At 36.7% G+C, this 27,538-nt stretch overlaps 1 protein-coding gene across 5 annotated transcripts in view; it reads left to right on the top strand.

Annotated features, from left to right (window-relative positions):
• LOC145674561 (uncharacterized) overlaps positions 1-27,538 on the top strand; it is a 260,984-nt gene that overhangs the window by 1,049 nt on the left and 232,397 nt on the right. The window lies entirely within an intron of this gene.

The following is a 27,538-nucleotide window of genomic DNA, read 5'->3' as shown; positions in this document are numbered from 1 at the left end:
ATAGTGAATAGAACTGTTTTTCTTAACATGTCCATCTGTGGGGTCTGGAGAAAAATAATCTCAAAATTGGGTGGATTGAGCGTCCTCAAAGGTCTATTAGACATGTATCCTCACATGGTGAACTTTCACGTGGTCATGAGAGATAGTTCTTTGTCAATTCACACTGGGAATAAGCGTGCACAGGATTTGGGTGTGTTGAAGTTCAAAGCAAGATATAAGTATTCTGCGAATCATTTCTTCGACAGTGAGACACCCATCTGAAATGCGGAACTAAATAATTCGAAGAGATTGCCAACGAGGGAGGGGGATGGGCTCAGACGACATAACATTATTATATTAAGATCTAAAAAGTTTTTGCTTTTTAGAAGTAAGCAAAAACTTATCCTAAATACGCCAATGCTATCAAGCTTACGAAGGTAGCGTGAATGAGGGACAAAAATGACAGCACTGTACATCGTATATAATTATAATACGAATGGGAAGAACTATTCAAACCAAAATATAACAACAACAACGAAAATATAAAACGACTGGAAATAACAAAACGAAACATAGCTACAATCCGGCAACACTGTACCATGACTACTCTCAGATGTTCTGCGTATAGTCATAAAATTAAAAAATGACTTTCCTTGTTCTTTCCGCGTACTCTTCACGTTTTAAATTCAGTCATTTTTATACTGTACAGTTGATTTTTTACATTTGAAGTGTATAGAAAATTGAGAATTGTAATTTTATCTGTATTTTTCTAGTTGTGGGAACCAGGGTGGATTGATTTAAATCACTTGATTTTTTAAATAAAAATCGTTGATTTAAATCAAATTCCGAAATAAAATAATTTAAAGTGGAAAAAAAAGTAAAATCCCGTTTCTGTTCTGTTATTTCGGTTATGGGAGACTCAAATGTACAGTATGTACAGCATAGTATGAAAAAAAGTGTCATGCACTGGATGATTAGGGAAAATCCCGTTTTGAACGGGTAAGAGAGCAATCCTGCTTTCTTCTCTTTGTAACAATGGGTTTGGGTTTTTAAATCGTTAACTATTCCAACGGAGAAATAATCATCGACATTTAAGACGAAAATTCTTTCGTGTGCGCGTTAGCTTGTTTGTTCCCAGATAATAGAGCGTATTTAGAGGGGTCCTATTCCCTCTCCGATTTTTTAAAAAGATTTATAACTTTAGGCGAAATTTATGTATTTCGTGCCTCAAGCTAGTTCCATTTTTTTAAAAATATACCCCTGCCAAATATTAGTAACTTTTGTGAAAAAAAATGTGTCATTTTGATAAACGTTGCTATACTTTTTCCTTAAATCTTAACCTTTTAAATTATATTACCATTTTTATTCTGTTAAAAATCAAATCTTCATTATTCGATTAAAAAAGTACCAATAAACCTTTTTACTTTTTTTTTTCCAAGACTGGAGACATTATAGAACATGTTACATATGCTTTCACGCCTTTCTGCATCGGGACATAGTGCGTGATGACGTCATAAATTTAAAAAGATTTTTTGTTATGCCTATTGTTTTTTTTTTTTTTTTTTGGGGGGGGGCTTACATTTTGCGGCAAATTTTTACTTTGACTCCAACTGTGACTTCAACCGATTCATGTGATCCGGTTCCCGGAGCAGTTTAGGAATCATTCCTAAACTGCTCCCGGAACCGGATCACATGAATCGATTACAATTACTAACACAGTGAAAGTAATGTACGATGTTAAGAATTATACTATAAGTACAAGGGCCACAATGTTACTAAACATCAATTCAGGTGAAGCGGTGACTATGAATTTTGAGATCTAAATGGGGGGCTACCGCCCCCCAACCCCCCGCTCAAGTACCATAAAAACATCCAAAATAATAATAATCACACCACTACTATAAAGCTAAGATAAGAAGGGAAAAATTAAAAAAAAAAAAAAAAAAAACACTCGTCTCTAATCATAAATCAGTGCATGACAAAGAAAAAAAAATTACATCTCAACAAGACAATAGGACAAGCAGCAGCAAACCAAATACTTTGCCTAATACTCAAATGCAAAACAAATCAAGAATAAAAATAATATGAATTAACAGTGAAAGAAAACACTCACCATTTCGCCATAGGAGAAATCTCATGAATAATGAACTCATAACTGCTGATTCCACACACGAAAAAATAAGATACCAAGAACACATGCACAATACTCAACATTACTGAAAAATGTTCCTTTCCGCACACACGTCGTTTTATTAAACCGAGCACACTTGCTATTATTACAAACAAGATACCAATAAACGTCCACTTGTAGAATACGTGGAAAATATCTTCAGTTTAGACCACAACTATGATAGGTTTTTTTCTAACTCAATTCAACCAATTCAATTACGCGCTTCTCGAATGCCACAAACAGCAGCACACACATACATGCACACAGAACATGTGACTACTAACCAACTACCATATGACTACACAGACACCTAGTGGGAAAAATATGAACTAAGACGTCACACCAAAGGCATGAACAGTTCTAACAAGTGACTCACGCACAAACAGTTCCAAGATGTAACTGAACCTATAAGAACCGATTAAAGTCACAGTTGGAGTCAAAGTAAAGACTTACCCATTTTGCATTCAAAAGACTGAAATTCTGCACACTCGTTTAGTGCACCCCTTAGCATTTTCAGATTTCTGCATGGAAACAGGGGGATCCAGAGAGAAAAATGTTTAAAAAAAGGATATTTTTAACAAAATAGCTTTTTTCGCGATTCAGATGGAGACATATGAATGGTACCGTTTGAAAGGCTGTTCTATGCCGAAGAGAATGATGTACGAACCATGATCCTAGGATAAATAGGGATGTTTCAGGAAACTGTTACCTGAGATCCTGTTTTATACGGGAATCTGGGGTATTTGGGGAATATTATTTTGCGCGGGCTTACTTTTGCACCTAGAAGATTGAAATTTTGCACATTTATTCAATGCACCGCTTAGTATTTTTCAGTGTTTCAGATCTCTACCTTAAAATAGGGAGTTGGTCCAGAGGGGTAAAAAGTTAAAAAGGATATTTTTAACAGAAAATCACTTTTTTGTGATTTTTCCGCCCCAGATACACGATGGAGACATTTGAATGGTACGATTGAAAATCTCTTTTATTCTGAAGAGAATAATGTACAAATCACGACCCTAGGATAAATAGGGATGTCTGAGGAAATTTTTATGTTGCATGCGGGTAATCTGGGACATTGTGGGGATGTTCTTAACTCATTGTTAAATATTTTCCTCGCCCTTACTATTCAAGATAGCTTGAAATTTTATATACACATTTAGTGCATCTCTTAGTATTTCCCAGTTGATTTTGAGATATGTGCATTAACAACACAAGGGAGTCCAGAGGGAATCAAAATTAAAAAAAAAAAAAAACGACAGAAAAATACCATTTTCTCTCAAAATTTCCCGCTTCACGGACACGATAGGGAAATGTGAATGTTACAGTTTCAAAGGCTGTTCTATTCTGAAGAGGATGAGGTATGAACCATGATCCTAGGATAAATAGGGATGATGATGTAGCTGCTTGACTGAAAGTATATAATTTACCTTTAAAAAAAGCCGTAATTTAAAAGGGTTAAGAAACATTGTTTGGGATTGATATAGGTTAACAATTGGGGATTAATTCAAAATTCAACCCTAATACTTTCACTTAAATGGCATAATTAGTATTTAATACTAATTCCTAATGCTTTTTCTTCAGTTCGCGACTTGTAATTTACGAGGAGAAAGATTTGATTTAAATCAGAAAAATCGATTTAAATCAAAAAAATCAACAAAAATGATTTTTTTTTTAAAATCATGATTTTTTTCCACCTTGGTGGGAATTTAATAAAAATAGTAGTATGGCAGCGATGTGTAGTTATCGAATAATTACCTACTTTTGTTGTTTTTTCTTGGCTGGAAAGCTCATCCCAGGTTCTTATAACGACGAAACATTCTTACTCCCACAATTTCTTTTTTAAATTTATATCTGAATAACTATTCTTGCAAACTTTTATATATATATATAAGGCTAGTCGTTTCTCTATTTCCTGAATTAATTTCTCATTGTCTTCATCAATAAAAACATACATGTATTGGCTTCCGTTGCAAACACTTCTTTTCACGCGCTACATACGGAACGAACTGTTACCTGAAAAAAATTGTAAACATTTATTTTTTATCTGTATGCTTGGAGGTACCTCGGCAACTTTTCTGTCGCCGCAGTGGACGGACTCCCATAAGACTCAATGCATTTTTAGATGTTGCGGAACTGTTCCGTCGCCCTGCTTGGCGACGCTTCGGCAACTTTTCTGTCGCTGTCGCATCAGTGAGCGGACTTTCATAGGACTCAATGCATTTAGCCTGAGCAACAAGATAGTTGCCCGAAAAATGTTGCCAGTGATCGGTAGCCCTTAATCTCTTGATCCGCCCTACCGATCTCTATCAAATTTTCAACGTAGATGCGATTCTGGCCTGGGAGTGTTTTTAGCTATTTACTTTGACGGTAGAACTTAGGGTAGGGGGCCAGAGAAAAAAAAATTAAAACTTAATAACTCTTGAACTACCCGACCGATCTTGATCAAATTTTCAATGTAGATGAGATTCGAGACTGGCATGATTCTTATCATTTCACTTTGACGAGCAACGTAAGGGAGGGGGTGGAGGGGAGATATACAAAAATTAATAAATATAAAAATAAAAGTGACTATGTTCGTGAATTAGTAACTTTTGAATCACCCAATCGATCTCAATCAAATTTTCAACAGATATGAAATTCAAACCTGACAATTTTTTTATCATTTCATTTTGACAGTACATCTTAGGGGAGAGGGAGGGAAGGAGGGGAAATATATGAAAATTAATAAAACTTAATAACTCTTGAATCACCCGACCGATCTCGATCAGACTTTCAACATAGATAAGTTTGGGTCCTGAGATGTTTTCTTCGTTTCACTTTTAGAGTGCAACGAAGGGTTGGGGGATACGGGAGATATATGTAAAAAAATAAATAAAAGTGACTTTCTTTGTGACTTCTTTACGCTTTAACCACAGGACAGATCTTAATCACATTTTCAATATGGATGAATTTCGTACCTGATTTTTTTTTTTTTTTTTTTTTTTTAATCATATCACTTTGACGGTAGAGCTTAGGGAAGGGGACAGATATATAAAAATAAATAACACTTAATAACTTTTGAACCACCCAACCCATCTCGATCAAATTTTCAACATAGATGAGGTTCGGGCCTGGGATGGTACTTATATATTCACTTTGACGATAGAACTTAGGGGAGGAGGTAGGAGGGGAGAAATATAAAAATAAATAAAACTTAATAACTCATGAACTACCGGACCGATCTTGATGAAATTTTCAACCTAGATGAAGTTCGAACATGAGATGTTTTTTGTCATATCACTTTCACGATCTAACTTAAAGGAGGGGAAATACATTTACAAATAATCGAAAGTGACCGATATTAATGTCGAATCTAGTTTTTGAGGTCACTGAGATGAACAGTGACACTTTTGATGACATTTTAATCCAAATTCAGCCCCGCAAAAATTATGGGAGGAATCAAAATGACCAATATCAGTGACGGATTCAGACTTTTCGGGGTCACTGAGATAAACAAGGACACTTCCGATGCCATGGCCGGCAACATGGGGAGGAGAGAGGATATATAAAAATCATCGAAAATGACCAATATCGACGAGCGCTTTTGTAATAGTAAAAACTGATAGCCTAACGAAACATATTACTATTTTTTCTTAATTTAACCCAGCGAAGCGGGTAATTGATTCTGGTAGATAAATGTATTTTAAACAAGATATAGAAAAAAAAAGCATTCTTCAAGAATAAAACAAATGAAATCTTTGGTTTATATCTCACACTTAGGTTTTCTAGACTAAAGGAGTCGGTGATGATGAGAAATGAATGAACGAAGAAAGTGGGAAAAAGGGGAGAACCCCGAAAAAACCCACGCACACGGTGTTTGTTCCCCAAAAAAACCTCATGTACCAAAGAAGAACGCTTTATCACTGAACCACCGCGGCCCAAGAAAAAAATAAATAGGAAAAAATAATTCTGTTTTTAAGAAAATTACTTCTCTACTTTTAAAAATATTTCAGCATGACGAATAAGAAAAGCTTGAAGTGTGTTTTGATACAATCAATTTAGATTACAAATAATATGAGAGCGCTTCCCATTTTTTTATTTTTATTTTATTTTATTTTTTGTCCTGAGCTATGCATAAATAGATTTTTAAAAGTAATGTTATTAAAAAAAATATTTTTTTTTTTTTACTTTTTGGTACGTACGATATATTTTTTTTAAAGGAAATAATAATTTTTTATGGTTACTGCGCGCCTGGAAAACCTAAAAATTCAGGGAATTTCAAATCGACTGGAAAATTCAGGGAATTCTTAAAATTTTCTGGATAAAAGTATAAGGTAAAATGTTTGCTTTCGTATATTGCATTAGCATCCATCTCAGATCCCGTTTTTATTTGCCTAGAGATTTGCACCTCACAAACCTATAACCGTACCGAATTCCAGTTCAAAATATCAAGTTTCATGTATCTTTCGGGATTCCCAGGTTTGAACATTTTATGATAATAAACGTTATTCCCACACGGCTGGCCTCGTACCTAATAAACCTGCAAGCATGTCGAATTTTAGTTCAAATACCAAGTTTCTTTCCCTGTCCAATTTTCAATAATCATTCCGTAGTGGTACCCTCTCGTACGTTAAAAAGGCAAGTTTTTACTTTGACTCGGACAGTGACCGTAACCGATTCATCTGACCCGGTTGTCGGAGCAGTTTAGGAAGTTGCAGCACCCGATCGTGACGTAATGTCTCGTGGTGTTATCATGGGGAGTAAGGGTGGAATAAAACAGGCCGTCCGGGGCTTTTAACTCCATTCACTCAGCTATGTTTCGTAATCTGAGTAAATCATGTTTTTTATCAATAAGGTTGTGTGAAAAGTGACTATAGGGATTTAGGATTTAGATTTCTGGGCTTTCGGTATCTAAGGGCAGTTAGCCCTTCACGTTTTAATGAAGTCCCTCGGCGGAGGATGAAGGATGACGTCGCTCGGCAAGCACACAATCCAGGGAAAGAGAAGGAAGAAAGGATTGAATAAGGAAGGAAGCGGCCTGGGACGTATAAGTTAGGTGCCACCCCGGCATTTGCCTGGTGTGAATGAGGAAAACCCAGGAAAACCTCATTCAGGGTGGCTGACCTGAAAAAACGTTTTACACTTTTTCGACCGAGTGCTCCCATTTGGAATCGAACTTGGGATCGCTCGCACCGAAGGCGAGAGCGTTAGCGACTACACTACGCAGGACCACGAAAAGTGATTATATACCATGTGACAGCACTAAAGGTACAAACAGTTCCAACAAGTGACTGAGGCACAAACAGTTCCACCCTATAAGAACCGACTGAAGTCAGTGTCCGAGTCAAAGTAAAATCTTATCGTTACAAATCCTATGAACTTTCCAAATTTCAATTTTTAGCTTAAGCGGTTTGGCCTGGACGTCAATAATTGTAACATGCCGAGTAATCCCTACATTCCTCTGAGGAATCCCTCGCAGACAACTTGCGAAGGTTTGAAACCAGGGTTGGACCCATCTGAAAAAAACTCACTTTAAAACCCACCTGGGTTTTTGAGCTATTTGTTAGTATATTATTGATACAACTAAGGTGATCATATTGTAAGTGACTTTTATCAGATTTTAGACTTTCCTTGGGCGAATTAGAGGCTTTCGCGTTAAGGTATACAACATTCAACATAAGACCTTTATAAAGTTCTGAATGCACTAAATAAATTAAAAAAAAAAAAAAAACTTACCTTAGCTTAAGATAGTTATAGAACAAATTAATGTATGGATTATGCGTATAGCCTTTTGAAGTAAAATAAGCAATTTAGTACTTTAGAAAATACTTTCCGTGAATAATGTGCTCGTCCACTCGACGACACCGAGGGACGTTATCACTCATACGTTTTACGGGTTTAAGGTCATAGGTGCCGGTACTAATAGTACATATGTAAATATATTAGTAAAACTATTGGTATTATTTCTTACCTTTGACGTAAAACAGAAGTTTCTGCAACTAAAATTTGGTTTTCCAACAACAACAGTTTAGTTCAGTCATTTGTTTCCACTTTTCAAATAAGCATTCTGTAGAATCAACACCAGCAATAGCGTAAAAGTTCTTGTCAAATTTAAGAAGCTTAATGCTCGGGGTTCCGAAGACTATGTAACGCTTACTATTTCAAGTGCAGAGTTCAAATTTCCGTACTAGTGGAAGTTTTGATGTACACGCCGTGAAAGAAGTGCTCGGAAATTCCCGAATTAAACGCAGAACGATCGGAAATGAATACTTCAACAATAAAACTATTTATTTTACGCTGGAAGATGTTAATTTCATATAAGACATTTTGAAACATTTATTTATTTCATACAACATGAATTGTATCTTTGTTTTAAATTAATAGACCCCTTCTGGTATTCATATTTGGCAACCGTCAGTTACGCTTCTGGATGACTTGATCTACATTTGTTCGTTTGTCTGCCGAGCTCCTTCATGGCTAAGCGGTTAGTGTACGCGTCTTCGGCGTGCGAGACCCGGGTTTGCTTCCCGGAGGGAACTCATGTGGTTCGGATTCCACGTTAATCAGTAGGTCCCGTCTCATATAGGGACGTTAAATACAAAATCAACTCAACTCGTTTGTCTGCCTCTACCACACACACTACAGGGTACAACTTTCGGCCTTTTAAGTTAAAATTTTCAGAGTACAAGCACGAGACACACTAAATTTCCTGTGTATATTTTGGCGGTGGAAGCACGAGATATGCTAAATTTGCTGTGTAGATTTTCTCGGCGATCGAATGTAAAATTTCAAATGGCGGCCATTTTTTCAAAACAGTAGTGAGTAGAAAATTGTTGCAAGTTGTGACAATGACAATCTTGAAATATACATCACATTTACATGCAAACTTTCATTTCTACACAAGTCCCAAAGACATTGAAATATTTCGAACTGAAAAACTATTAAACCCAATTAAACCCGAAAATACCCATATGGGCCCAGGTGGGTTGGGCTTCTTCAAAAAAGCCCGGGTTTTTTCAAATCCTGTTTGAAACATTCATTTTTCAATCAAGCAGGTATGATTTCGGGTGTCATGTTCTAAACCGCACTCTCTACGTTGCGTTGTTTTCGAATTACATCCCTCTGAAGTTCATTTTTCCATGCTTTCGGCACCTCATATCGCCGAAACTATCCCTCACTGATCAAAGTTCCCGAGGACGTTTTTGCTGGTTTCGGTGCCGGGAATTAGTTCCCGAAGTTTGTTCAAATAGCTTGAATATAATAGTGATTGTTTTAGTATTTCATTTGATGAAAATTTAAATAAAGTAAGCCAAACTGAACAAATGGACTTTATAGTTAGATTTTGTAGTAACAAGGAAGATCAGGTTGTTAGTAAGTATTTTGGATCATCGTTCTTAGGACGTTCTACAATAACATTTAATAGTCTCGTTTAAAGGTAAACTTCAGTCTTTTCACTTGAGACGTCTTTTGCAGGTCTTCGTTGATGGACGAAATGGTAATGTTAAGTTTTTTTAGGGAACTTAAGGATATAGATGGTGGTCCAGTTATCTTGGAGTTTGTAACACGTGGTCTACACAGCGTGACTAAAACTGCTATAAAAGCTACCGAGTGGAATTATCGTAGACTTTCTAAGAGTTTTATATAATGTATTTAAAAACACACCAGCAAGAAGAGCAGATTGTGTTCTTTACTAGTTCAACAAAATTTCCAAAGGAATTTTATGCTATACGTTAGGTTGGAAAGATGAAGTTGCTGTTAGAGCATTATAAATTCTTAAAAACTTAATAAGTGTGTTGAAATACCTAAGAGAGAGAAGAAAGAACGAAAATCTTCCTGCTACGAAAATATATCCTAACTATCAACATGAACTGCAGTGCATGGCAGCCAAGTTCCGCGAAGAAAATGAAAACTGGCCTGCACTGCCGTAAGCATATTATACACGAACAAGAGTTTTGGGTAAAATCGCTGATTTCGAGGCTTTGTAAAAACGATCCTATTAAGGGTAGAAACATGAAATTTAGAATTTAAGGAGATATCCGAGAGATGTACTCATATGCCAAATCCCACATTCCCACCCTCACCCATATTCCAGTACTGGACCCCTAAAATATGCAGTTTTCAGACTCACTGACTCACTCATCAAGTTGATTAGGTACTTCCCAACGGGACAGAGACGTCAAACTCTGCACGAAGGTACTTTATAATAACTTGAGTATGAAAAAAGTCCGAAATCTGAGGAATGTGCTATGGGGAATTTTTTATGGGCAAGAAACTGTCTTTAGCCTAGCTAGAAATTGTTTCACTCACTCATTCATCAAATTGGTTACGTACTTCCCAATGAGATAGAAACTTAAAACTTTGCATAAAGGTACCCTATAATGATTGAGTATGGAAAAGGTCCGGAATTTGAGGAATATTCTATGGGAAATTTTTTATAGGGAAAAAACTGTCCTTAACCAAGCAAGAAATCGTTTCACTCACTCACTCATCAAATTGATTATTTAATTCCCAATGAGATAGAAACGTGAAACTTTGCAAAAAGGTACCCTATAATGACGTGAGTATGGAAAAAGTCTAAAATTTGAGGAATGTGCTATGGGAAATTTTTTTATGGGTAAAAACTGTCCTTAGCCAGGAAAAAAAAATCGTTTCACTCACTCACTCATCAAATTGATTAGGTACTTCCCAATGAGATAGAAACTTTAAACTTTGCATAAAATTACCCTATAATGACTTGAGTATGGAAAACGTCAGAAATCTGAGGAATGTGCTATGGAAATATTTTTATGGGCAAAATCTGTCCTTAGCCAAGAAAAATATGGTTTCACTCACTCACTCATCAAATTGATTAGGTACTTCCCAATGAGACAGAGACGTCAAACTCTGCACAAAGATACCTTATAACGACTTAAGTATGGAAAAATCCGAAATTTGAGAAATGTGCTATGGGAAAGTTTTTATGGGCAAGAAACTGTCCTTACCCAAGAAAGAAATCGTTTCACTCACTCACTCGTCAAATTGATTAGGTACTTTCCAATGAGATAGAAACGTGAAACTTTGCATAAAGGTACCCTATAATGACTTGAATATGGAAAAAGTCCGAAATGTAAGGAAGTGCAATGGGAGTTTTTTCATGGGCGAAAAACTGCCCTTAGTCAAACAAATCGGTTCAGATACAGATGGTGATCAGAAAAATGGAAACACCTGTAGTTGGCAACACGTCAGATGTATGGGTTGGCAGTGGTGTCGTGGCGTCCGCAGCGCCGGACCGCTGGTGGTGGTGGGTTAGGTCGGTCTCCATACTACGTCAGGCGCAGTGAAACAGCAGTGTCCAGTGGCTGCAGCAGACGGAGGTAGTGTAAAATTGGAGACCTCTCAGATTTTCAAAGAGGGCAAATTGTTGGTGCGTGGTTATGTGGAGTGAGTGTGACGGCAGTGGCTACTGTGTTAGGTGTGTCGCGTGGGACAGTGTCGAAGGTGATGACGGCCCACACAACACACGGGAAAACCACATCGGGGAAGCGGAACAGTGGGCGGAAGAAAATCATGAGTGACAGGTCACGCCGGGTATTAAAGCGCATTGTCACGCAGAACCGTCGTGCCACTTCGGAGCAATTGACGAAGGAACTCAATCAACACCTCCCCCACCCTGTTTCGACAATCACAGTCCGCCGCGAATTACATGACATGAACTTACGGGGTCGTGTTGCACGGGCCAAACCGCTCATCAGGGACCATAACGCTTTCGCACGCCGCAAATGGTGCCGCGACCATGCAACTTGGACCGTTGAGGACTGGAAACGTGTGATATGGTCGGATGAGTCATCCTTCACCCTATTCCCAACCACGGGCCGTGTTTATGTATGGAGAACGCCCAGAGAAGGCTATGATCTGCAGTGTCTCCGCCCAACTGTGAAACATGGCGGCGGCTCGGTGATGCTGTGGGCCGCCATATCATGGTTTTTATTGGATCCTGTGGTCACACTTAGCGCATGAATCACTGCCAACGATTATGTCCCCATTTTAGACCACTTGCATCCTATGGTCCGGATGTTGTTCCCGGACAATGATGCCATCTTCCAGGATGATAATGCACCCATTCACACAGCTGGCGTTGTTGCAGCGTGTTTTGAGGAACACCGGGATGAAGTTCAACACCTTCCCTGGCCCATCCAATCCCCAGGTCTCAACATAATTGAACATTTGTGGTCCGTCTTGGAAACACGACTCCGGCGACGATTTCCACCTCCATCCTCTCTCACAGAACTGGCCGATGCCCTGCACGAGGAATGGTGTAAAATTCCACTTGCTACTATTCACGACCTCTATGCCTCCATCCCACGTCGCATCAAGGCTGTTCTGAAGGCGAAAGGTGGCCCGACACCATATTAATCTGGTAATTTGCAATTTCGTTCAGGTGTTTCCATTTTTCTTGTTACCATCTGTACTTCCCAATGAGATATAGATGTGAAACTTTGCGTAGAAGCACCCTATAATGACTCGTGTACAGAAAAAAGTCCGAAATATGATTAATGTGCTATGGGGATTTTTTATGGGCGAGAAATTGTCCTTAGCCAGGAAAAAAAATCGCTTCGCTCGCTGTCATCAAGTTGATTAGGTACTTCCCAATGAGACAGAAACGTGAAACTCTTCATAAAAGTATCTTATAATGGCTTAAGTGTGAACAAATTCCGAAATGTGAGGAATGTGCTATGGGGAATTTTTCAAGAGCGAAAAACTGTCCTTAGCAAAGCAGAAAACTTTTCATTTACTCACTTATCACATTGATTTGCTAGTTCCCAATGAGATAATGACGTGAAGCTGTGACGTGAAGCTGTGCTATAATGACTTGATTGTGAAAAAGGACAGTAATGTAAGGAATGTGCTATGGTAAATTTTTCATGGATCATTTTTCATGGGAAATGTAAGGAACGTGCTATGGAATTTTCTATGGGCGAAAAACTGTTCATAACCATTAGGTACTTCTTAGTGAGATAAAGATGCGAAACTCTCCATAAAGGTACCCTATAACGGCTTGAGAATGAAATTTGAGGAGTTTGCTATGGAAAATTTTTCATTGGCAAAAAAAAAAAAAAAAAAAAAAATCCTTACAATCAGAAGTCGGGAACGATTCCGTTCTTGAACATATCATGTGTATAGTGATAATGTTGTCAATCGTCCGAGTAGTCGAGTTGGTGCCATCCTCGCTGGTCTATTGGCTACCACGTGCGTTTTTGGTGTATGTGGTAATTGGTTCAATTCCCGGTGGAAGAGCCTTTGGAATCTTAACTCTCCTCGATATTTCTGTGTTCGTGTCCCTGTAGTTCTAGCTTAATAGAAAAACGAGCTAAGGTCACTGAGAAAAATCCGTTATTCGGACAGCGGTATAGTGTACAAATATACGGGATCCTTATGTGTACTACAGAAATCAATACTTAACATACGTTATCCATATGCTATATACGTACTGCCCTCTTTCCCGCTTAGATATTACACAATGTCGTTGCAGGATGTCTGACATCTAACAGTCTTCCGTACATTACGTACGTCAGCTATAAGTTACATACGGCCATCTGTATGTGAGATCATGACCGCCTCCATACAGTTCTTTCGTTCGTGCGGAAAGTACGTTTATTCGGAAAACTTATACGGAAAGTATATTAAAATATACTTTTTCAGTTATACGTTTAGTATACGTTAGGTACAAAAACTACAGGATTTACACATGTAAGCAATGTTTTTACGTACGCCACATACATTTTTTCTCAGTGTGCGAGTAAAATAAGTGAAAGCTATTAATAAGTAGTTAAGCAAGTTAATGAGGCACGTTCTGTGAATCAGTTAACTTTTAAAAACGTGGGCTAAGACACGTATATACTGCCGTAAATTTCGTGGTTGGAAACCCAGACAAGGAAAACCAATATTTTTTTTTTTTTTTCTCGGTGAAGATTTTTCCTTTATTGCAGTCATTGGTATTAAATAGATATTGAAATTAATTGGATAAGTAAGATATAGTTGAGGTGAGAAGATTTGAAATTAATGAATTTTTGGAAGAAAAAAGAAATCCAATTTTTCGAGATTATGTGAGAGTAGCAACAAAATGTAACCGATTTCGTAAATATATTGGTACCAGAGTTATATTATAGTTACCACAATCGTTATGTAAAAATGTTCTTGATGCTTCGTGTCTCTATCTGTGAACAGTGTGTGAATCTCTTACGTATCAGCCTTTTCATCAACAGTAAATTTCGTACCTTTGCTCTTCGTATTTCTTGAATTTGCCATCCTAGGGGTTCGCCCCCACACACACACCCTTTGCTCGGCCTACTTCCTCACATCTCTTAAGCTCACAATCCCCGAATTTCAAGTTTCTTTTCCTATTTCAACTATCTAAAAGATAAGATTTTGTATTCCAGGAAAACGCCTATTTAAATAACATGGGGATTTCTTCATCTCCCTTTAGACTCCTTAAAAATTAAAAATATTTACTTTTAGCAATTTTCCTGTAGGTTATTCCCGGGAGGCTACAATCGTGCCAAATGTCATCATTCTGATCCTGCCGGAAGTGCCTAAACATTTTGGGGTGTAGAAGACGTCCAATATAAATAACGCACGAAAGGTTTTTCTGTTCCCCATAAAACCACTCTACAGTTGGAATTTTTTATTTTTACTGACTTACTTAGGTAATACTAACGAAAACGTTCAAGCATACCGAATTTCACGTTTGTATTCCAATTCCAAGTACCTAAAATATGATATTACAAGTCCAAAAAAGGCTTATTTAAATAGCATGGGGAATTTCTTTAGACTCTCTAAAAATTAAAATATTCACTTTTGACAATTTTTCGGTCGGTTAGTTCTGAAAAGCTACAATCATGTCAAATTTAATCATTGTAGCCCTACAGGAAGTGCCCTATAATTTTGCGGTGTAAAAGGTGTCCCATATAAATACCATGGGAAAGATTTTTCAGTTCCCCATAAAACCACTCTAAAGTTGGAATTGTTTATTTTTACTGATTTACTTAGGTAATACTAACAAAACACGTACAAGCATATCGAATTTCAATTTTTTATTCCAATTCCAAGTTCCTAGAACATGAGATTATAGGTCCAAAAAAAGACCCATTTAAATAGCATGGGAAAAATTCTTCGTCCCCCTTCATCATTTCAACTTTCCACGTCAACCGGAAGCAGCCCTTTAATTTATGTCAGTTTATGTAGTTTTATATACAATTAGGATATGTTGATGGCAAATATAATTAAGATTACAGTAGAGCGTCGATTATCCGAAGTAATTGGGGGACATGGGTGTTCGGAAAACTGGTTTGTTCGGATAATCGAACTGTACATGTTGAAACACAGCGGCTGGCGGCGTGGCCGGTCAGCAGCGCCTTATGAAGGCCCCATTAGAAGCAATGGTCCCCCAGCGGTGGCTCAGTGCGGCGACTACTGTGGGAAATTTGGTTTGGGAGTGAGGGGGATGATGGACGGTAGGGTGGGAGAGTAACTGGTGCGGGCGAGTACACAGTTCGGTTAAGCGGTCGTTCGGTTGACCGACGTTCGGATAATCGACGCTCTACTGTACTAGCTATTTGAAAGGCGTATATCATTGTAAAAAAAAAAAAAAAAAAAACGAGACAGTATGAAACTGCGCGTCATGTAATCAACTCAGTAATTTCGTAGTGTGGAAAAGTAGAGAACAACTAAGTATATTGTAACACCAGCTATGTCTAGTGATGTAGCAGCGAGGATTCAGCATCCAGGGTTTTGGGCCCTGTTGATCCTCTTCGTATTTAGGTAATGAAAAATGAGATGTTAGCGATCGTGATTTTGTAGTTCGGGGAAAAGAATTAGAATCACGTTTGGACATAACGTTCTGACGGATATTAATAGAATAAATCCTTCCCGCTGTTCTAGTGGCTAGCATGTGCGCCTTTCTTGTACAGGGTCTTGGGTTCGATTCCCAGTGGGATAGCCCTTGGGAACTAATGTTATGTGTGACACATTATGACTCCTTTAAAAATGTACAATTTTAAATTTAAATCCAGCAATATATCACAATTGAGAATCCCAATATATGACATTGACACGTTGAACTAAAAAAAGAAATGAAATATGAACAAAAACACCAGAGGTGCAAAAAGTGCAGCCAAGTTCGTCAGCCTCAAAAAGTGTTGAGATGAGGATGGATGAGCCAAGTTCCTTGGCCGCTGCATCTGAAACGAACACTGGAACTTGGCGCGAGGTGTCAAGGAAAATGATGTTAAGGAACCTTAGGGAAAGTGGTGGTGGGCGTTGTGAGTTTGGGACCACCACCAACCTTAGGAATATCAACTTTGCTAAGACGCTAATGCACATATACAGTATACTGCAGTAAGATTTGATGGTTCGAAACCCAGACAAGGAAACCTTATATTCCTTTACGAAGTGTCAAGGTAAATGATGTTAACGAGCCTTAGGGATGGTGTTTGTGAGCGTGGTGGATTTGGGGGTCACCACTAGCCTTGGGGCTGAAATGTCCCGGCCGTGAAACTAGGAACTGACATCTTAATGTATTTGAATATGTTAGACACCTCGCGCCAAGCTCCAGTGTTCGTTTCAGATGCAGTGACCAAGGAACTTGGCTCATCCATCCTCATCTCAATACTTTTTGAGGCTGACGAACTTGGCTGCACTTTTTGCACCTCTGGTGTTTTTGTTCATATATATAAAACTACATGAGCTGACATAAATTATTGAGCACTTCCTGTAGGGCTGCAATTATTAAATTTGTCACGATTGTAGCTTTCCGGAACTAACCCACAACAAAATTGCCAAAAGTGAATATTTTAAATTTTTGGGGGTATAAAGAGGGAATGAGGAATTTCCCTATGTTATTTAAATGGGCTTTTTTTTGGACTTATAATCTCATGTTTTAGGTACTTAGAATTGGAATATAAACTTGAAATTCGGTATGCGTGTACGTTTTCGTTAGCCTCACCTAAGTGAATCATCATAAATAAAAATTTCCAAACGTAGAGTGGTTTTATGGGGAACTGAAAAATCTTCCCCATGTTATTTATATGGAACGTCTTCTACACCCCAAAATGTTTAGGTACTTCCAGCAGGATTAGAATGATGAAATTTGGCATGGCTCTACCTTTCCAGGACTAACCGAAAGGAAAGTTCCTACAAGTCAATATTTTTAATTTTTTAGGGATCTGAAGGGGTATGGAGAAATTTCCATGCTGTTTAAATGGGCGTTTTCTTGGGATTCAAAATCTTATCTTTTAAATAGTTGGCATAGGAAAAGAAATGATAGAATTGTGGGTTCAAGAGATGCGAGGCTGAAGGCCGAGCAAAGACAGTGTGTGGGTGCGAAGCCCCCGGATGGGCAAATTCAGGAAATATGAAGAGCAAGTTCACGAAATTCACTGTTGATGCAAAGGCCGATAGATAAGGAATGCGAGACCGTAGGCCGAGTAAACTCGGGGGGCTGGGGGTGGAGCTCCTAGCTACCCAAAGACTAGTATATATATAAAATGATTCGTCCAAAATTAGCGTTTTTAAAACTGCTTGTTTGTGAAGTTGAACCATTTTTAAGAGCATTTCAGGCCGAACACCTCATGATTCCTTTCTTTTTTTCAGAATTATCAAATAATGACATCTGCAATGAATAGATTTGTTAAACATGATGTACTGTTTAAAACTACAAATGTCGCTAAGATTAATATAACAGATTCGAAGAACTTGGTTAGTGCAAAAAGTGTTAACTTCGTAAATGTCTGCAGTCATTTTGCACAAACTAATTTGAAACGACTGTTTTGAAATTTCAGTTCAACAGAAATCTGTCGTTTTGTGATCCCCATGTAGGCCTATATTGCTTGATAAATCCACTCGCCTGCTTACCAGTGACAAGTACTTTTTTACATTTGGCGAGTATAAACGCTGTGACTGCAAAATGGTCTGGCTAGTAGATTACTTGATTGGCTAGTACTTACAAGCAAGATTTTTCAAGCCCTGCTAATGTAATATGTAGAAACCCAGAAATTGCTATGAAACGACTTTGTTCTTGCCTTGAGATGTTTGTTGAAAACAAGTGGATTTCTAGAATGTTCGCTGATCCAGTAGAAAGAAACGAATAACTACCGTACTCAAGGGCAATCCAACTTAACACATTCTGGAAAAGTGTTATTGTATCTTCTGAATCAGAACTCATGTCATTCCTTAAAAAGATTTTCGTACTTTCGCATGGTAATGCTGCCGTAGAAAGAAGTTCTTCAGTAAATAAAAAATGCTTAATTGGAAATTTATCTCAAGAATCACAGTGACTGGTATGGGAAAGAATAAAGAATACTGGTAATGTTGAGAAGGTAGAAATTACAGAGGATACGATCTATTATGTGAGAAATATCCGAGCGAGATGTCGCGAAAACCGTGAGCAGAGACAAACAGGAGGGACACGAACATGAGGAAATTATCGTGGCGGAGAAACGAAGAAGTGAACTAATGAAGAATTTGGAAGAAAAGAAGAGGAAAGTGGTTGCTGAAACGGATAAAGAAGCACTGGTATTTGAAGACCAGTGGCAGCGGTTGGACGTTAAAAGTGGGGGGGGGGGGTGCAAGACATGATATGAATATTTGTATATCAGTGTTAGTTTTATTGGTTGTTTCTAACACTTTGTTTAACGAAAGGTTGTATAACTAATAGGATACTATCTTTTTCAGTTAAAATACCGTACATCGTATTTTATATTTTATTAAGTCAATTGACAAGAGCAACCGTATAACCCTTGGTACTCTTAAACAACGAAGGTGTAAGAAGAGATATGATTCCTTGCTTATGAATATCTTGAAATTCTGTCTGAAAAATTGTGTGATCAGATTACCGGTAGTTATTTAATAACAAATTTGCAAAACAAATAAATAGAAAGGATAATATTAATCACATAGTAATAAATAATGAGGCTTGTTTTGAAAAAAAGTTATATTGAAACTAGGGATTAATTAACATCTTTTATTTTTAATTCCACACATGCTTCTAAATGTATGTTATTACTCTTAGAAAGACAGTAAATACTATAAGCACATGTACAAAATTTAAAGAAATACTTTTGCAGCTTCCCAAAACATGTTAAAATGAAATTAAAATCTTTCAGTTTTACGTTTCACTGTTAAACCGGCTAGGCTAATGAAGATGGTGATGATGAAAAGTGAATGAAATAGTGGAGGGAAGAAACTGGGAGGAAACGGAAGAACCCCGAGAAAACCCACGCATACGGTGATTGTCCACCACAAAATTCACTTGGCTTGAGCGGGGATCGAACCAAGGACCTCGCTCACCAGAGATGAATGCTCTACCGAGCCACCAAGGCCCTTCCGAAATATGTTCGTTGCCATTAGGTGCAGTTTTCACTTTCTAGGAATACATTTAAACTCAACAGTACTTAGAATCACTCCACACTCCAGTTATACAAAATAATCCTAATACCTAGAATTATGTTGAGTTCACTAAATTTAATTGTATATACCCTCGTACACCCCTAAACGCATCACTTCACTCGTATATTACACTGCAAAACAGTGGAAAAGGTACAAGTTGTTTCTTATTACTCTCTTTTTAATCAATATTCCTTAATATTAGAAAGAAGGAAAAAAAATTAGAAACTGTCAATTTTTGTTCAATTAAAGAATAACTTTATGAAAGACTTTTTTTTTTCTTTTGTGAAATGTTCTCTCAATTAGTTTCAAAGCGGCTGACTAATATATTGAGCCGAATAACACTGTAAGAAGAAATGAAAATACACTGGAATTGCGCTCCAATAGATTAATTTTTCAGCCATTTTCCGTGGCAATCACAACGCAATTCTTGTAGCTTTCTTAACTCCACGGGAAGACAACCAATACATACTCACGCAACAGCAAATATTATATGGCATAATTTTTTCTATGAACAAGTAATACATACAATAATTTTACATTTCCAAATGAAACTAGATATATATACATTAATGGGTCACTTCAAAAAAGTGGGGGGCAACTGCCCCCCTTTGCCCCCCTAATCGCCGCCCATGTTGAAGACCATATTCACACATTACAAAAATCTTAAACATACATTTTTTTTTGTGTGTGTTTGTTTGTGTATGTTTTATTGGTGTTATACAGTTTCATGTATGCTGGAGAGAACTGCTAGTAGACATATGAAGAGGTGCAGTCCCTTAGTGACACGTATAGTGCAGTACAAAATTTTAAGTGTGACAGTAAAAGGGTTCATTCGAACAGACGCTTGTAACAAATATAAGATTCATAAGTAAAAAACGATTTGAAACATTTTTCGTGAAGGAAAAAGAGTGTGATTATATGTAATTATTGTCATTGCCCAGCATATTGTAATGAATTTTGAGTGATAGTGAAAGTATTGAATGTTTCTTCCACTATTCTCGTTTGTGTTTACCCTACGTGGCTGACGCACTTGCTCCCTACGGACGCACCCTCTCGGTGCCGCTCGGGTGCTTCTACCCTCACTCGGTTAGATAGCATTCGTGCTTTTTAGCGGCCACCTAGCACAAGTTGGTTCGTGTTTTATGCACTGCTTTTCATGCCGTACGCCCACACTATTTTTATACTGAGCCCTCTTGAAGTCAATCTGCAAGTAGTGATGGAACTCCTCATTTAGTGCATGCTTTGCTAAAAGGAATACAAATCTCTAAGCTAACCTGTAAATGTAAAAAATGAATCAAAATTTGGTAGAACCGTCTACTCGAGTAATGCCTAGTAAAATCATAAAACTAAAACTTTTCAAAAAAAAATATTTTGTATTAAATAATTATATGGTCGCCAAGAAAACCGTTGGAAGAAGGAAAAAAAGTAAGTTGCTTCTTTCATTACGTGAATCTTTTCACATCAAAGTGTGTTCACTGAAAATATTATTTTAGGCATTTGGTGTAAAATTATGTCCTTTCTGTATAATTAAAATGCTCGAGAATTATATATAACATTTTTCTCATGTAGTAACGTTACCTGGAAATTTTACGCATTGGACCTGGAAAACCTGGAAAATTCAGGGAATTTCGTATCTTGAGATGCGCAGCAACCATGTTTTTACTTGTAAGATATTTTACATTGTACCACGTCTCGAAATCAATCGTACTTTCACAACCTGAAAAGTAATTTACAAAGATCCCCTTCATGTTATAATGTTTTAATTTTTGGTTCCATGACGAGATAGGAAATATAATTAGCAGAGAGCAGTATTAATAACGTAATAAAAACACAGAAATATATAAAAGTAACAATAGCAAATTGTATTCTCATTCGACATAGGTCGCTTTGCAAAATTTCATCTTTCCTATGACGGCGGAGAATGTTAAATTGAGGTCACAAAATCTGAGGATAACCTTGAACTAGTATACGTATCAACCATTGTGAGTTAAAAGATAAACTAAAATTTTGTCGAATGCAAGCATCGACAGGGAATTTGACATGCTCTTCAGTACCATCAGATAAGTGTTGCCTACGTAACGTAAGGTTTATTTATTTACTTTTTTTCAAATAACACTACATCTCATTCTTACTTATATTCCAATCTACACGAAAAACTAAAACTTTTAATTCTACATTTGTTATTCAGCGTTGGGCGCACGGTGGCTTAGTGGTAGAGCGCTTACCTCTGGTGCGTAGGGTCCCTGGGTCGATTCCCGGCCAAGTAAGTTTGTGGCGGACAATATCGTATCCGTGGGTTTTGTCAGGGTACTCCCTTTTCCTCCCACTTTCTCATTCCACCAATTCTTCCAGCATCATTCACATGCTTTAATCATCGTCTCCCTTACTCTAACGGCAATAATTGTGGGCCGTTAAAATCAAAGATTTCTTTTTTTTTCTTATTGAGCTTTGCAAACTAAAGACGCTAGAGCAGCGTTTCCCAACCTTTTTCAACTTGCGGCACACTACGGGTGTAACTTGAATTCTCGCGGCACACCCATAGGTATTATTATTATTTGCAAATATAAAATACCATGGTAATTTTCTTCTGTGATTACTGATCTCCTTCTCACAGAGATGAAAGCTCGAAACTGGTTTTCCCATATGCCAATTCATTATGCTTGTTTTTTTATTCCAATTTTAAAGTAGAAAACAATTGCAATGAAATATATGACTCAGATTTTTAAAAATTCGCTTTCTTTTTCGAAAACTGTACCCAACCTTTCCCTAAGAACGAAGATCACTAAATAACGAACGAACAAACAAATGTCCTAGTACTTTTATCTTCGCTGTTTTAACCAAAACCGGTGCATATTATTGCAGTCACACAGCTTGCGATGTGTCGAAGTCAAAACACACCTGTTGAACAAAGTGTTGTTCTGTCATTCACGTGCCAATGAGTGTTCTACGAACGTTCACTTGACGCGTATCGTACAAGTGCTTCATTTCTCGGTGTTAGTATGACTCTCAATTGAAGCGTAACATAACAGCTAACTGTGGAAATGTGTACGAGGTGAAATACTGGATGCTACACAGTATGCTACACAGAATAATATATTACAATTACAGTAATTTTTTCCATGGTAGAAATTCATAGTAATGTGAAATACAAAAATATACATTTTTTTATTTCTTGCAAATTGGTTGCTATAGAATTAATAATTTTGTTTCGATTTTCCCGCGGCACACCGGTTGGGAAACGCTGCGCTAGAGTATCAAGAACATCCAAATTTCGGAGACCTCTAGGACAGTAATAACGCAAGTGAGACGGTTTAGGCATTGCATATACATAATACTTTCTTGTTACATACTATAATCATGCTATGACGTACCTTATTTAAAATCAGTAGGAAAAAGTTATATAAAATTGAAAATTTGATTTTTTTTTTTAAAGCATTATTCCGGAAAACACCTTAGGTAAGTAACACATCCAGGACTTCTATAGTTTCCAATAGCCAAAAATAAAATTAAAAAAAAAAAATCATAGTGTCTTTTACAGCAATTCCATATTTGAAATTGTTTCGGAAGTATGAAACCGACACTGCTTAAAATTACAAAATGCGAAAACTTGTAATTACAACTACCAAAATCTATGCCGTAATATTATTGGCGCAAAGAAACAACATAAAAAAAAGGAGGAGGAGGAGTTATCGCTTTAGGTAAATTTTTATGGGACAATATCTATGCATACCCATTGTCTAATGGTTTGTGATATCAAACTGATAACGAGATTATGATCTTCACGCCCATGGAAAACCGTGTATGTGATTGGGTGTGTTACTTAGCTAATTCATTTTTCGGAATAAAATCTTTTGAAAGATGTCAAATTTTCAATCTCATGCTCCTACTTGCTGGAAGTGCTTCATCAACGTTTCCACTGATCAAGGAAATCAGGAAAGTCAGGGAAAATGATGCAGGTCAGGGAAGCTCATGGGAAAAGACTGGAAATCATGGAAAGTCAAGGAAGTTTTATAAAATATATTTTTCTGACATTAATTGTACACCAATTTCAGTTTAGCCAACCATTATAATACCTATTTATGGGAGGTAACTGGAACGTAGGTATGAGCAGTTGATTACTATTTGTCTTTATAGAATAAATGTTCTCATATATAAATATTCACCTTTATTTATTCCTTATTTATATATCAACGTCATCTCACACCTGTCATAAAAGTCAGGGAATTTCCTGTCAAAGGTCAGGGGAAGTCAGGGGAATGGATTTCTTCGTATGTTATTCGTTGCTAAGGTACTCTTTATATGCATTGTCTCATCCGTCTTACTTGACGTTATTATTAGACCTCGAATCGATATGCACTTAAAAAGAAAGAAAAAAACAGCCAAGTATGCGCTAAAAATCACGAAAACATACACTGGAAATATGCAAATATACGCTAGAAGGGTGACTATGCACCAATCACAATCTAAAGTTGAAGTGAGATTTTTTTTTTTTTTTTTTTTTTTTTTTTTTTTTTTTTTACATTTCAAAGAAAAAAATGTTGTATTGCTTGAAGTACACATACTTGGTGTATAACTGTGTGATGCATTCATGTTACGATACGAAACTATGTATTTTACAATATTTTGTAGGACAAAAAAAAAAAAAAAAAAAAGATTATCAGTGAAAACATTTCTGTACATAGGAAATGTTTTTTTTTCCGTGTCACAGTTCGTTAAGGGACAGTATATCAAAGAAGCAATGCTACTTGTCGATAAATCTGGAAATTCGCTCCTCAATGTTCCCGGGAATATCTTATTTACATCAGACAAGCATTTTAGGCCAGAATTTTACGCTACTGTTGACTGTGCTTTTCGAACAAATGTTTGTCCAACTGGTTATGTGGAATTTGTTTCATTATTGACTAAAAAGAACTCAGATGCGCTAGGAAGCCCTAACCCCACTCTTCTAACCTCGTTATGAATGAAGTTGAACTGAAATGAGCATTGACAAACGCAAGTTGGATTCTAATGTTTTTATCTCCGCAAACGTCCACAGCTTCTTGAATACATTTGGCTTCTTTAGGGCTCAAACAACAAACCTGGAGTTAATATATGTATATGCATACAAATAAAAAATATTAGAATGTGCCAAGTATCTGTAAATAAAGAATAAATATACCGAGAGAAGTAAATAAGCACTTCTGGCATAAGCATATAGTAACATCTGCTTAGTGAAATTGAATAGGACTCTAAAAAATTTCCGTTAAAGATAGGTTTCTGATTAAAGAAGGTAGATCTATGCATTAAAAAAAAAAAAAAAAAAATGGACGTACTGAGATAAAATAAAATGATGTACGTACCGTATTCAATTACAGTATTAATTTCTACTACTAAATACTATATGTACAACTTAATGAAACAAAAATTTTCCAAAGCCGAGACAAAGGATAGATGGTATACCCTTTCCGCACTCCGTCCTCTATTTTTGGCTCCCTTTTGATGTATTGTATATACTGTGTTCCTTGTTCCATGTCTCTAGACCAACTAGAGAATGAGTTACTGATATTTGAAAATAACTCGATGAAAATTGAACTTCGTTCAAAAACTTGCGCGGTATGTAGGGCCGGGCTTGGTTCACTAAAGGTTAATGAAATCTTTGACTTTTACGTACCACTATTATGCAGGGCTAGGCTAAAGGAGACGGTGATGATGGGAAATGAATGAACTGGTGGAATGAAGAAAGTGGGAGGAAACGGGAGAACCCCGAGAAAACCAACGCACACGGTGTTTGTTCACCACAAAGATCACTTGGCGCGAGCTAGGATCGAACCCAGGAGCCCATGCACCAGATGTGAACACTCTACCATTGAGCCACCGCGGTCCCGACTAAAGGTTAAATGCAAGGTAACAAGAGAACGCAGACCTTTACAGATAATGTAGTTCGTACACCTAATCTCTCACAAAGAATCTAAAAATTTTCTAAACGTTGCATTTCGAAACTTGAAAGTTTCTGTTAAAAAGCTTATTTTAATATCCTTTGTCCGCAAAACAGGTCAATCAAGGAGCCTACATAATCAAGGGATTTTAACACGTTTTTCTTACCTCTAAATTCATGGGACTATGAAATATTTCTGTTTAATAAGGGTCCCGTTGAAGGCAGTTTTTACTATATTAATGTTCTTGTTTAAAAGAAATAAAATTACTTTTTGCATCCAATTATGTGTATATCTTAGAATATTGTTAAGCGTTACATTATCCGTCACAAACAACAATAATTTACAATGGATAATATTGATACTTTAAATGGAATAAACTGATTTGAACGAAAGAAGGACCATAGATGAGAAGAAGGTAAAGTTATCAAGTTATCGAGGACATAACAGAAGACTAAGTGGGAAAGTCGTGTTTCGAGAGATCGAGATGCAAAGCAATTGATAAACTCACTTAAAGTAAAACTCGGGAACTTATCTGCTTATTTCAGAAAATAATTGCTGTGTCAAGTTTTAGATTTTGCAAAGCAAATATTTTGATAATTGAAGAGCTTATTTGCAAAGGGGTTTTCATTTCTTCCCAAAATACATTTTTTCAATGGTTTCTGAACCTGTGGGGGATGAACTCTGCCGCAGTATATAAAGAAAAGACACATCAATGTTGTTTCAGAGTTGTATAAACTCCTTACCAGACTTGAAACTGGTTTGAAAATATAAGAAGAGCACAATATAGGACGCTCTCGATGTTTGAGGTTTTGCTGTCGAGCAAAATGTAAATGTTCTCTTTTGAAGATAAGCTCCTCAATTGATCTTCTAAACTACAAAATAAATATCTGTGAACCTGTCCCCACCCACATCCGCACTGATTTTAAAATGTATGCCAAAATTAGTACCCAATTAGTGCTGTCAATCTGTACTGTTAAAAAAAAAAAAAAAAAAAAAAAAAAAGTGTTGTTACACAAACATCACAAAACAGAAAAGATTGTGGGTAGGGCTAAGTTGAGATGAAACTCGCACATGAAATGAGTGTTAAATTAGTCCTGATGATACCGCATAAAAAGAAAATTAATTGTCTTATCAGAAAGCCAAAAATACACGAAAATCTTTAATGAGAGTATTATTAAATAAAATAATTAATATCTAATTTTTATGATGAGATAAACAGCACTGATGTTCCTTCTATGCAGTATCATCACCACTAATTTTTGGCATAGTTTACAAAATTAGTACTGTATTACTAGAAGTAGGGGGCTATCTTCGCGTGATTTTATGACTTGTATAACAGCACATTTTTGATCGCGTAGGCAGGGTTGGCTGGTTTAAACCAAGGTAGTTTAAATCATGGTTTAAACCAGCTGTTTCTTAAAAAAAAAAAAAAAAAAAAAATGGTTTAAACCGAAAAATGTTTGTAAAAGTGTAACTATTCGTAAAATCTTGATGAACACAAATTTGTGGGTTATCACGTTTCACTCCCATATATTATTCGTACTATATTCACACCTAAATTCCCCATTCTTTACTCAAAGAGATTATATTACAAAAGCAACCTTTTTTATGTAACTTTATGGATGTTTCTTTTGTGATTTTTTTTTATAGTTCATTATTATTGTTATGGAACCAAAGGAAAATTCTAAACGTTGTTTCGTTTTAATAATGTTTACTATTGATAAAATACATCGAAATGCCGTACTTTTTTGGGGAGGGGGTTATACAAACCCCACGAGAGGCAATTATTGAAAATAACAAGAATCTTTGCTAACTATTTATGTATAAATGGGTCAGAGCCAAAGTGGACTCAAATAATTCGTATCTTTATTCACTTTTCTTACTGATATGCAAAGTAAGTCGTTATATTCCTTTAACTTGGACTAATAAAAGTCGTAGTGACTGACTTGGACTAAATTAGTTCTTCTGTGCTTTGCAGTACTTTGAAATTGTGCAATTGTTTATCTTTTTGTCCTTCTGTCCTAATGACTCTTGACGATTATATTAACAAATATGTAAAGATCAGTCAACGTAT

Source organism: Thermobia domestica, chromosome 17 (genome assembly GCF_964235325.1).
Source record: "Thermobia domestica chromosome 17, izTheDome1.hap1.1, whole genome shotgun sequence".
NCBI lineage: Eukaryota > Metazoa > Arthropoda > Insecta > Zygentoma > Lepismatidae > Thermobia > Thermobia domestica.
Note: the sequence above shows the minus strand (reverse complement) of the source record. Positions and strands in the feature narration are given on the sequence as shown.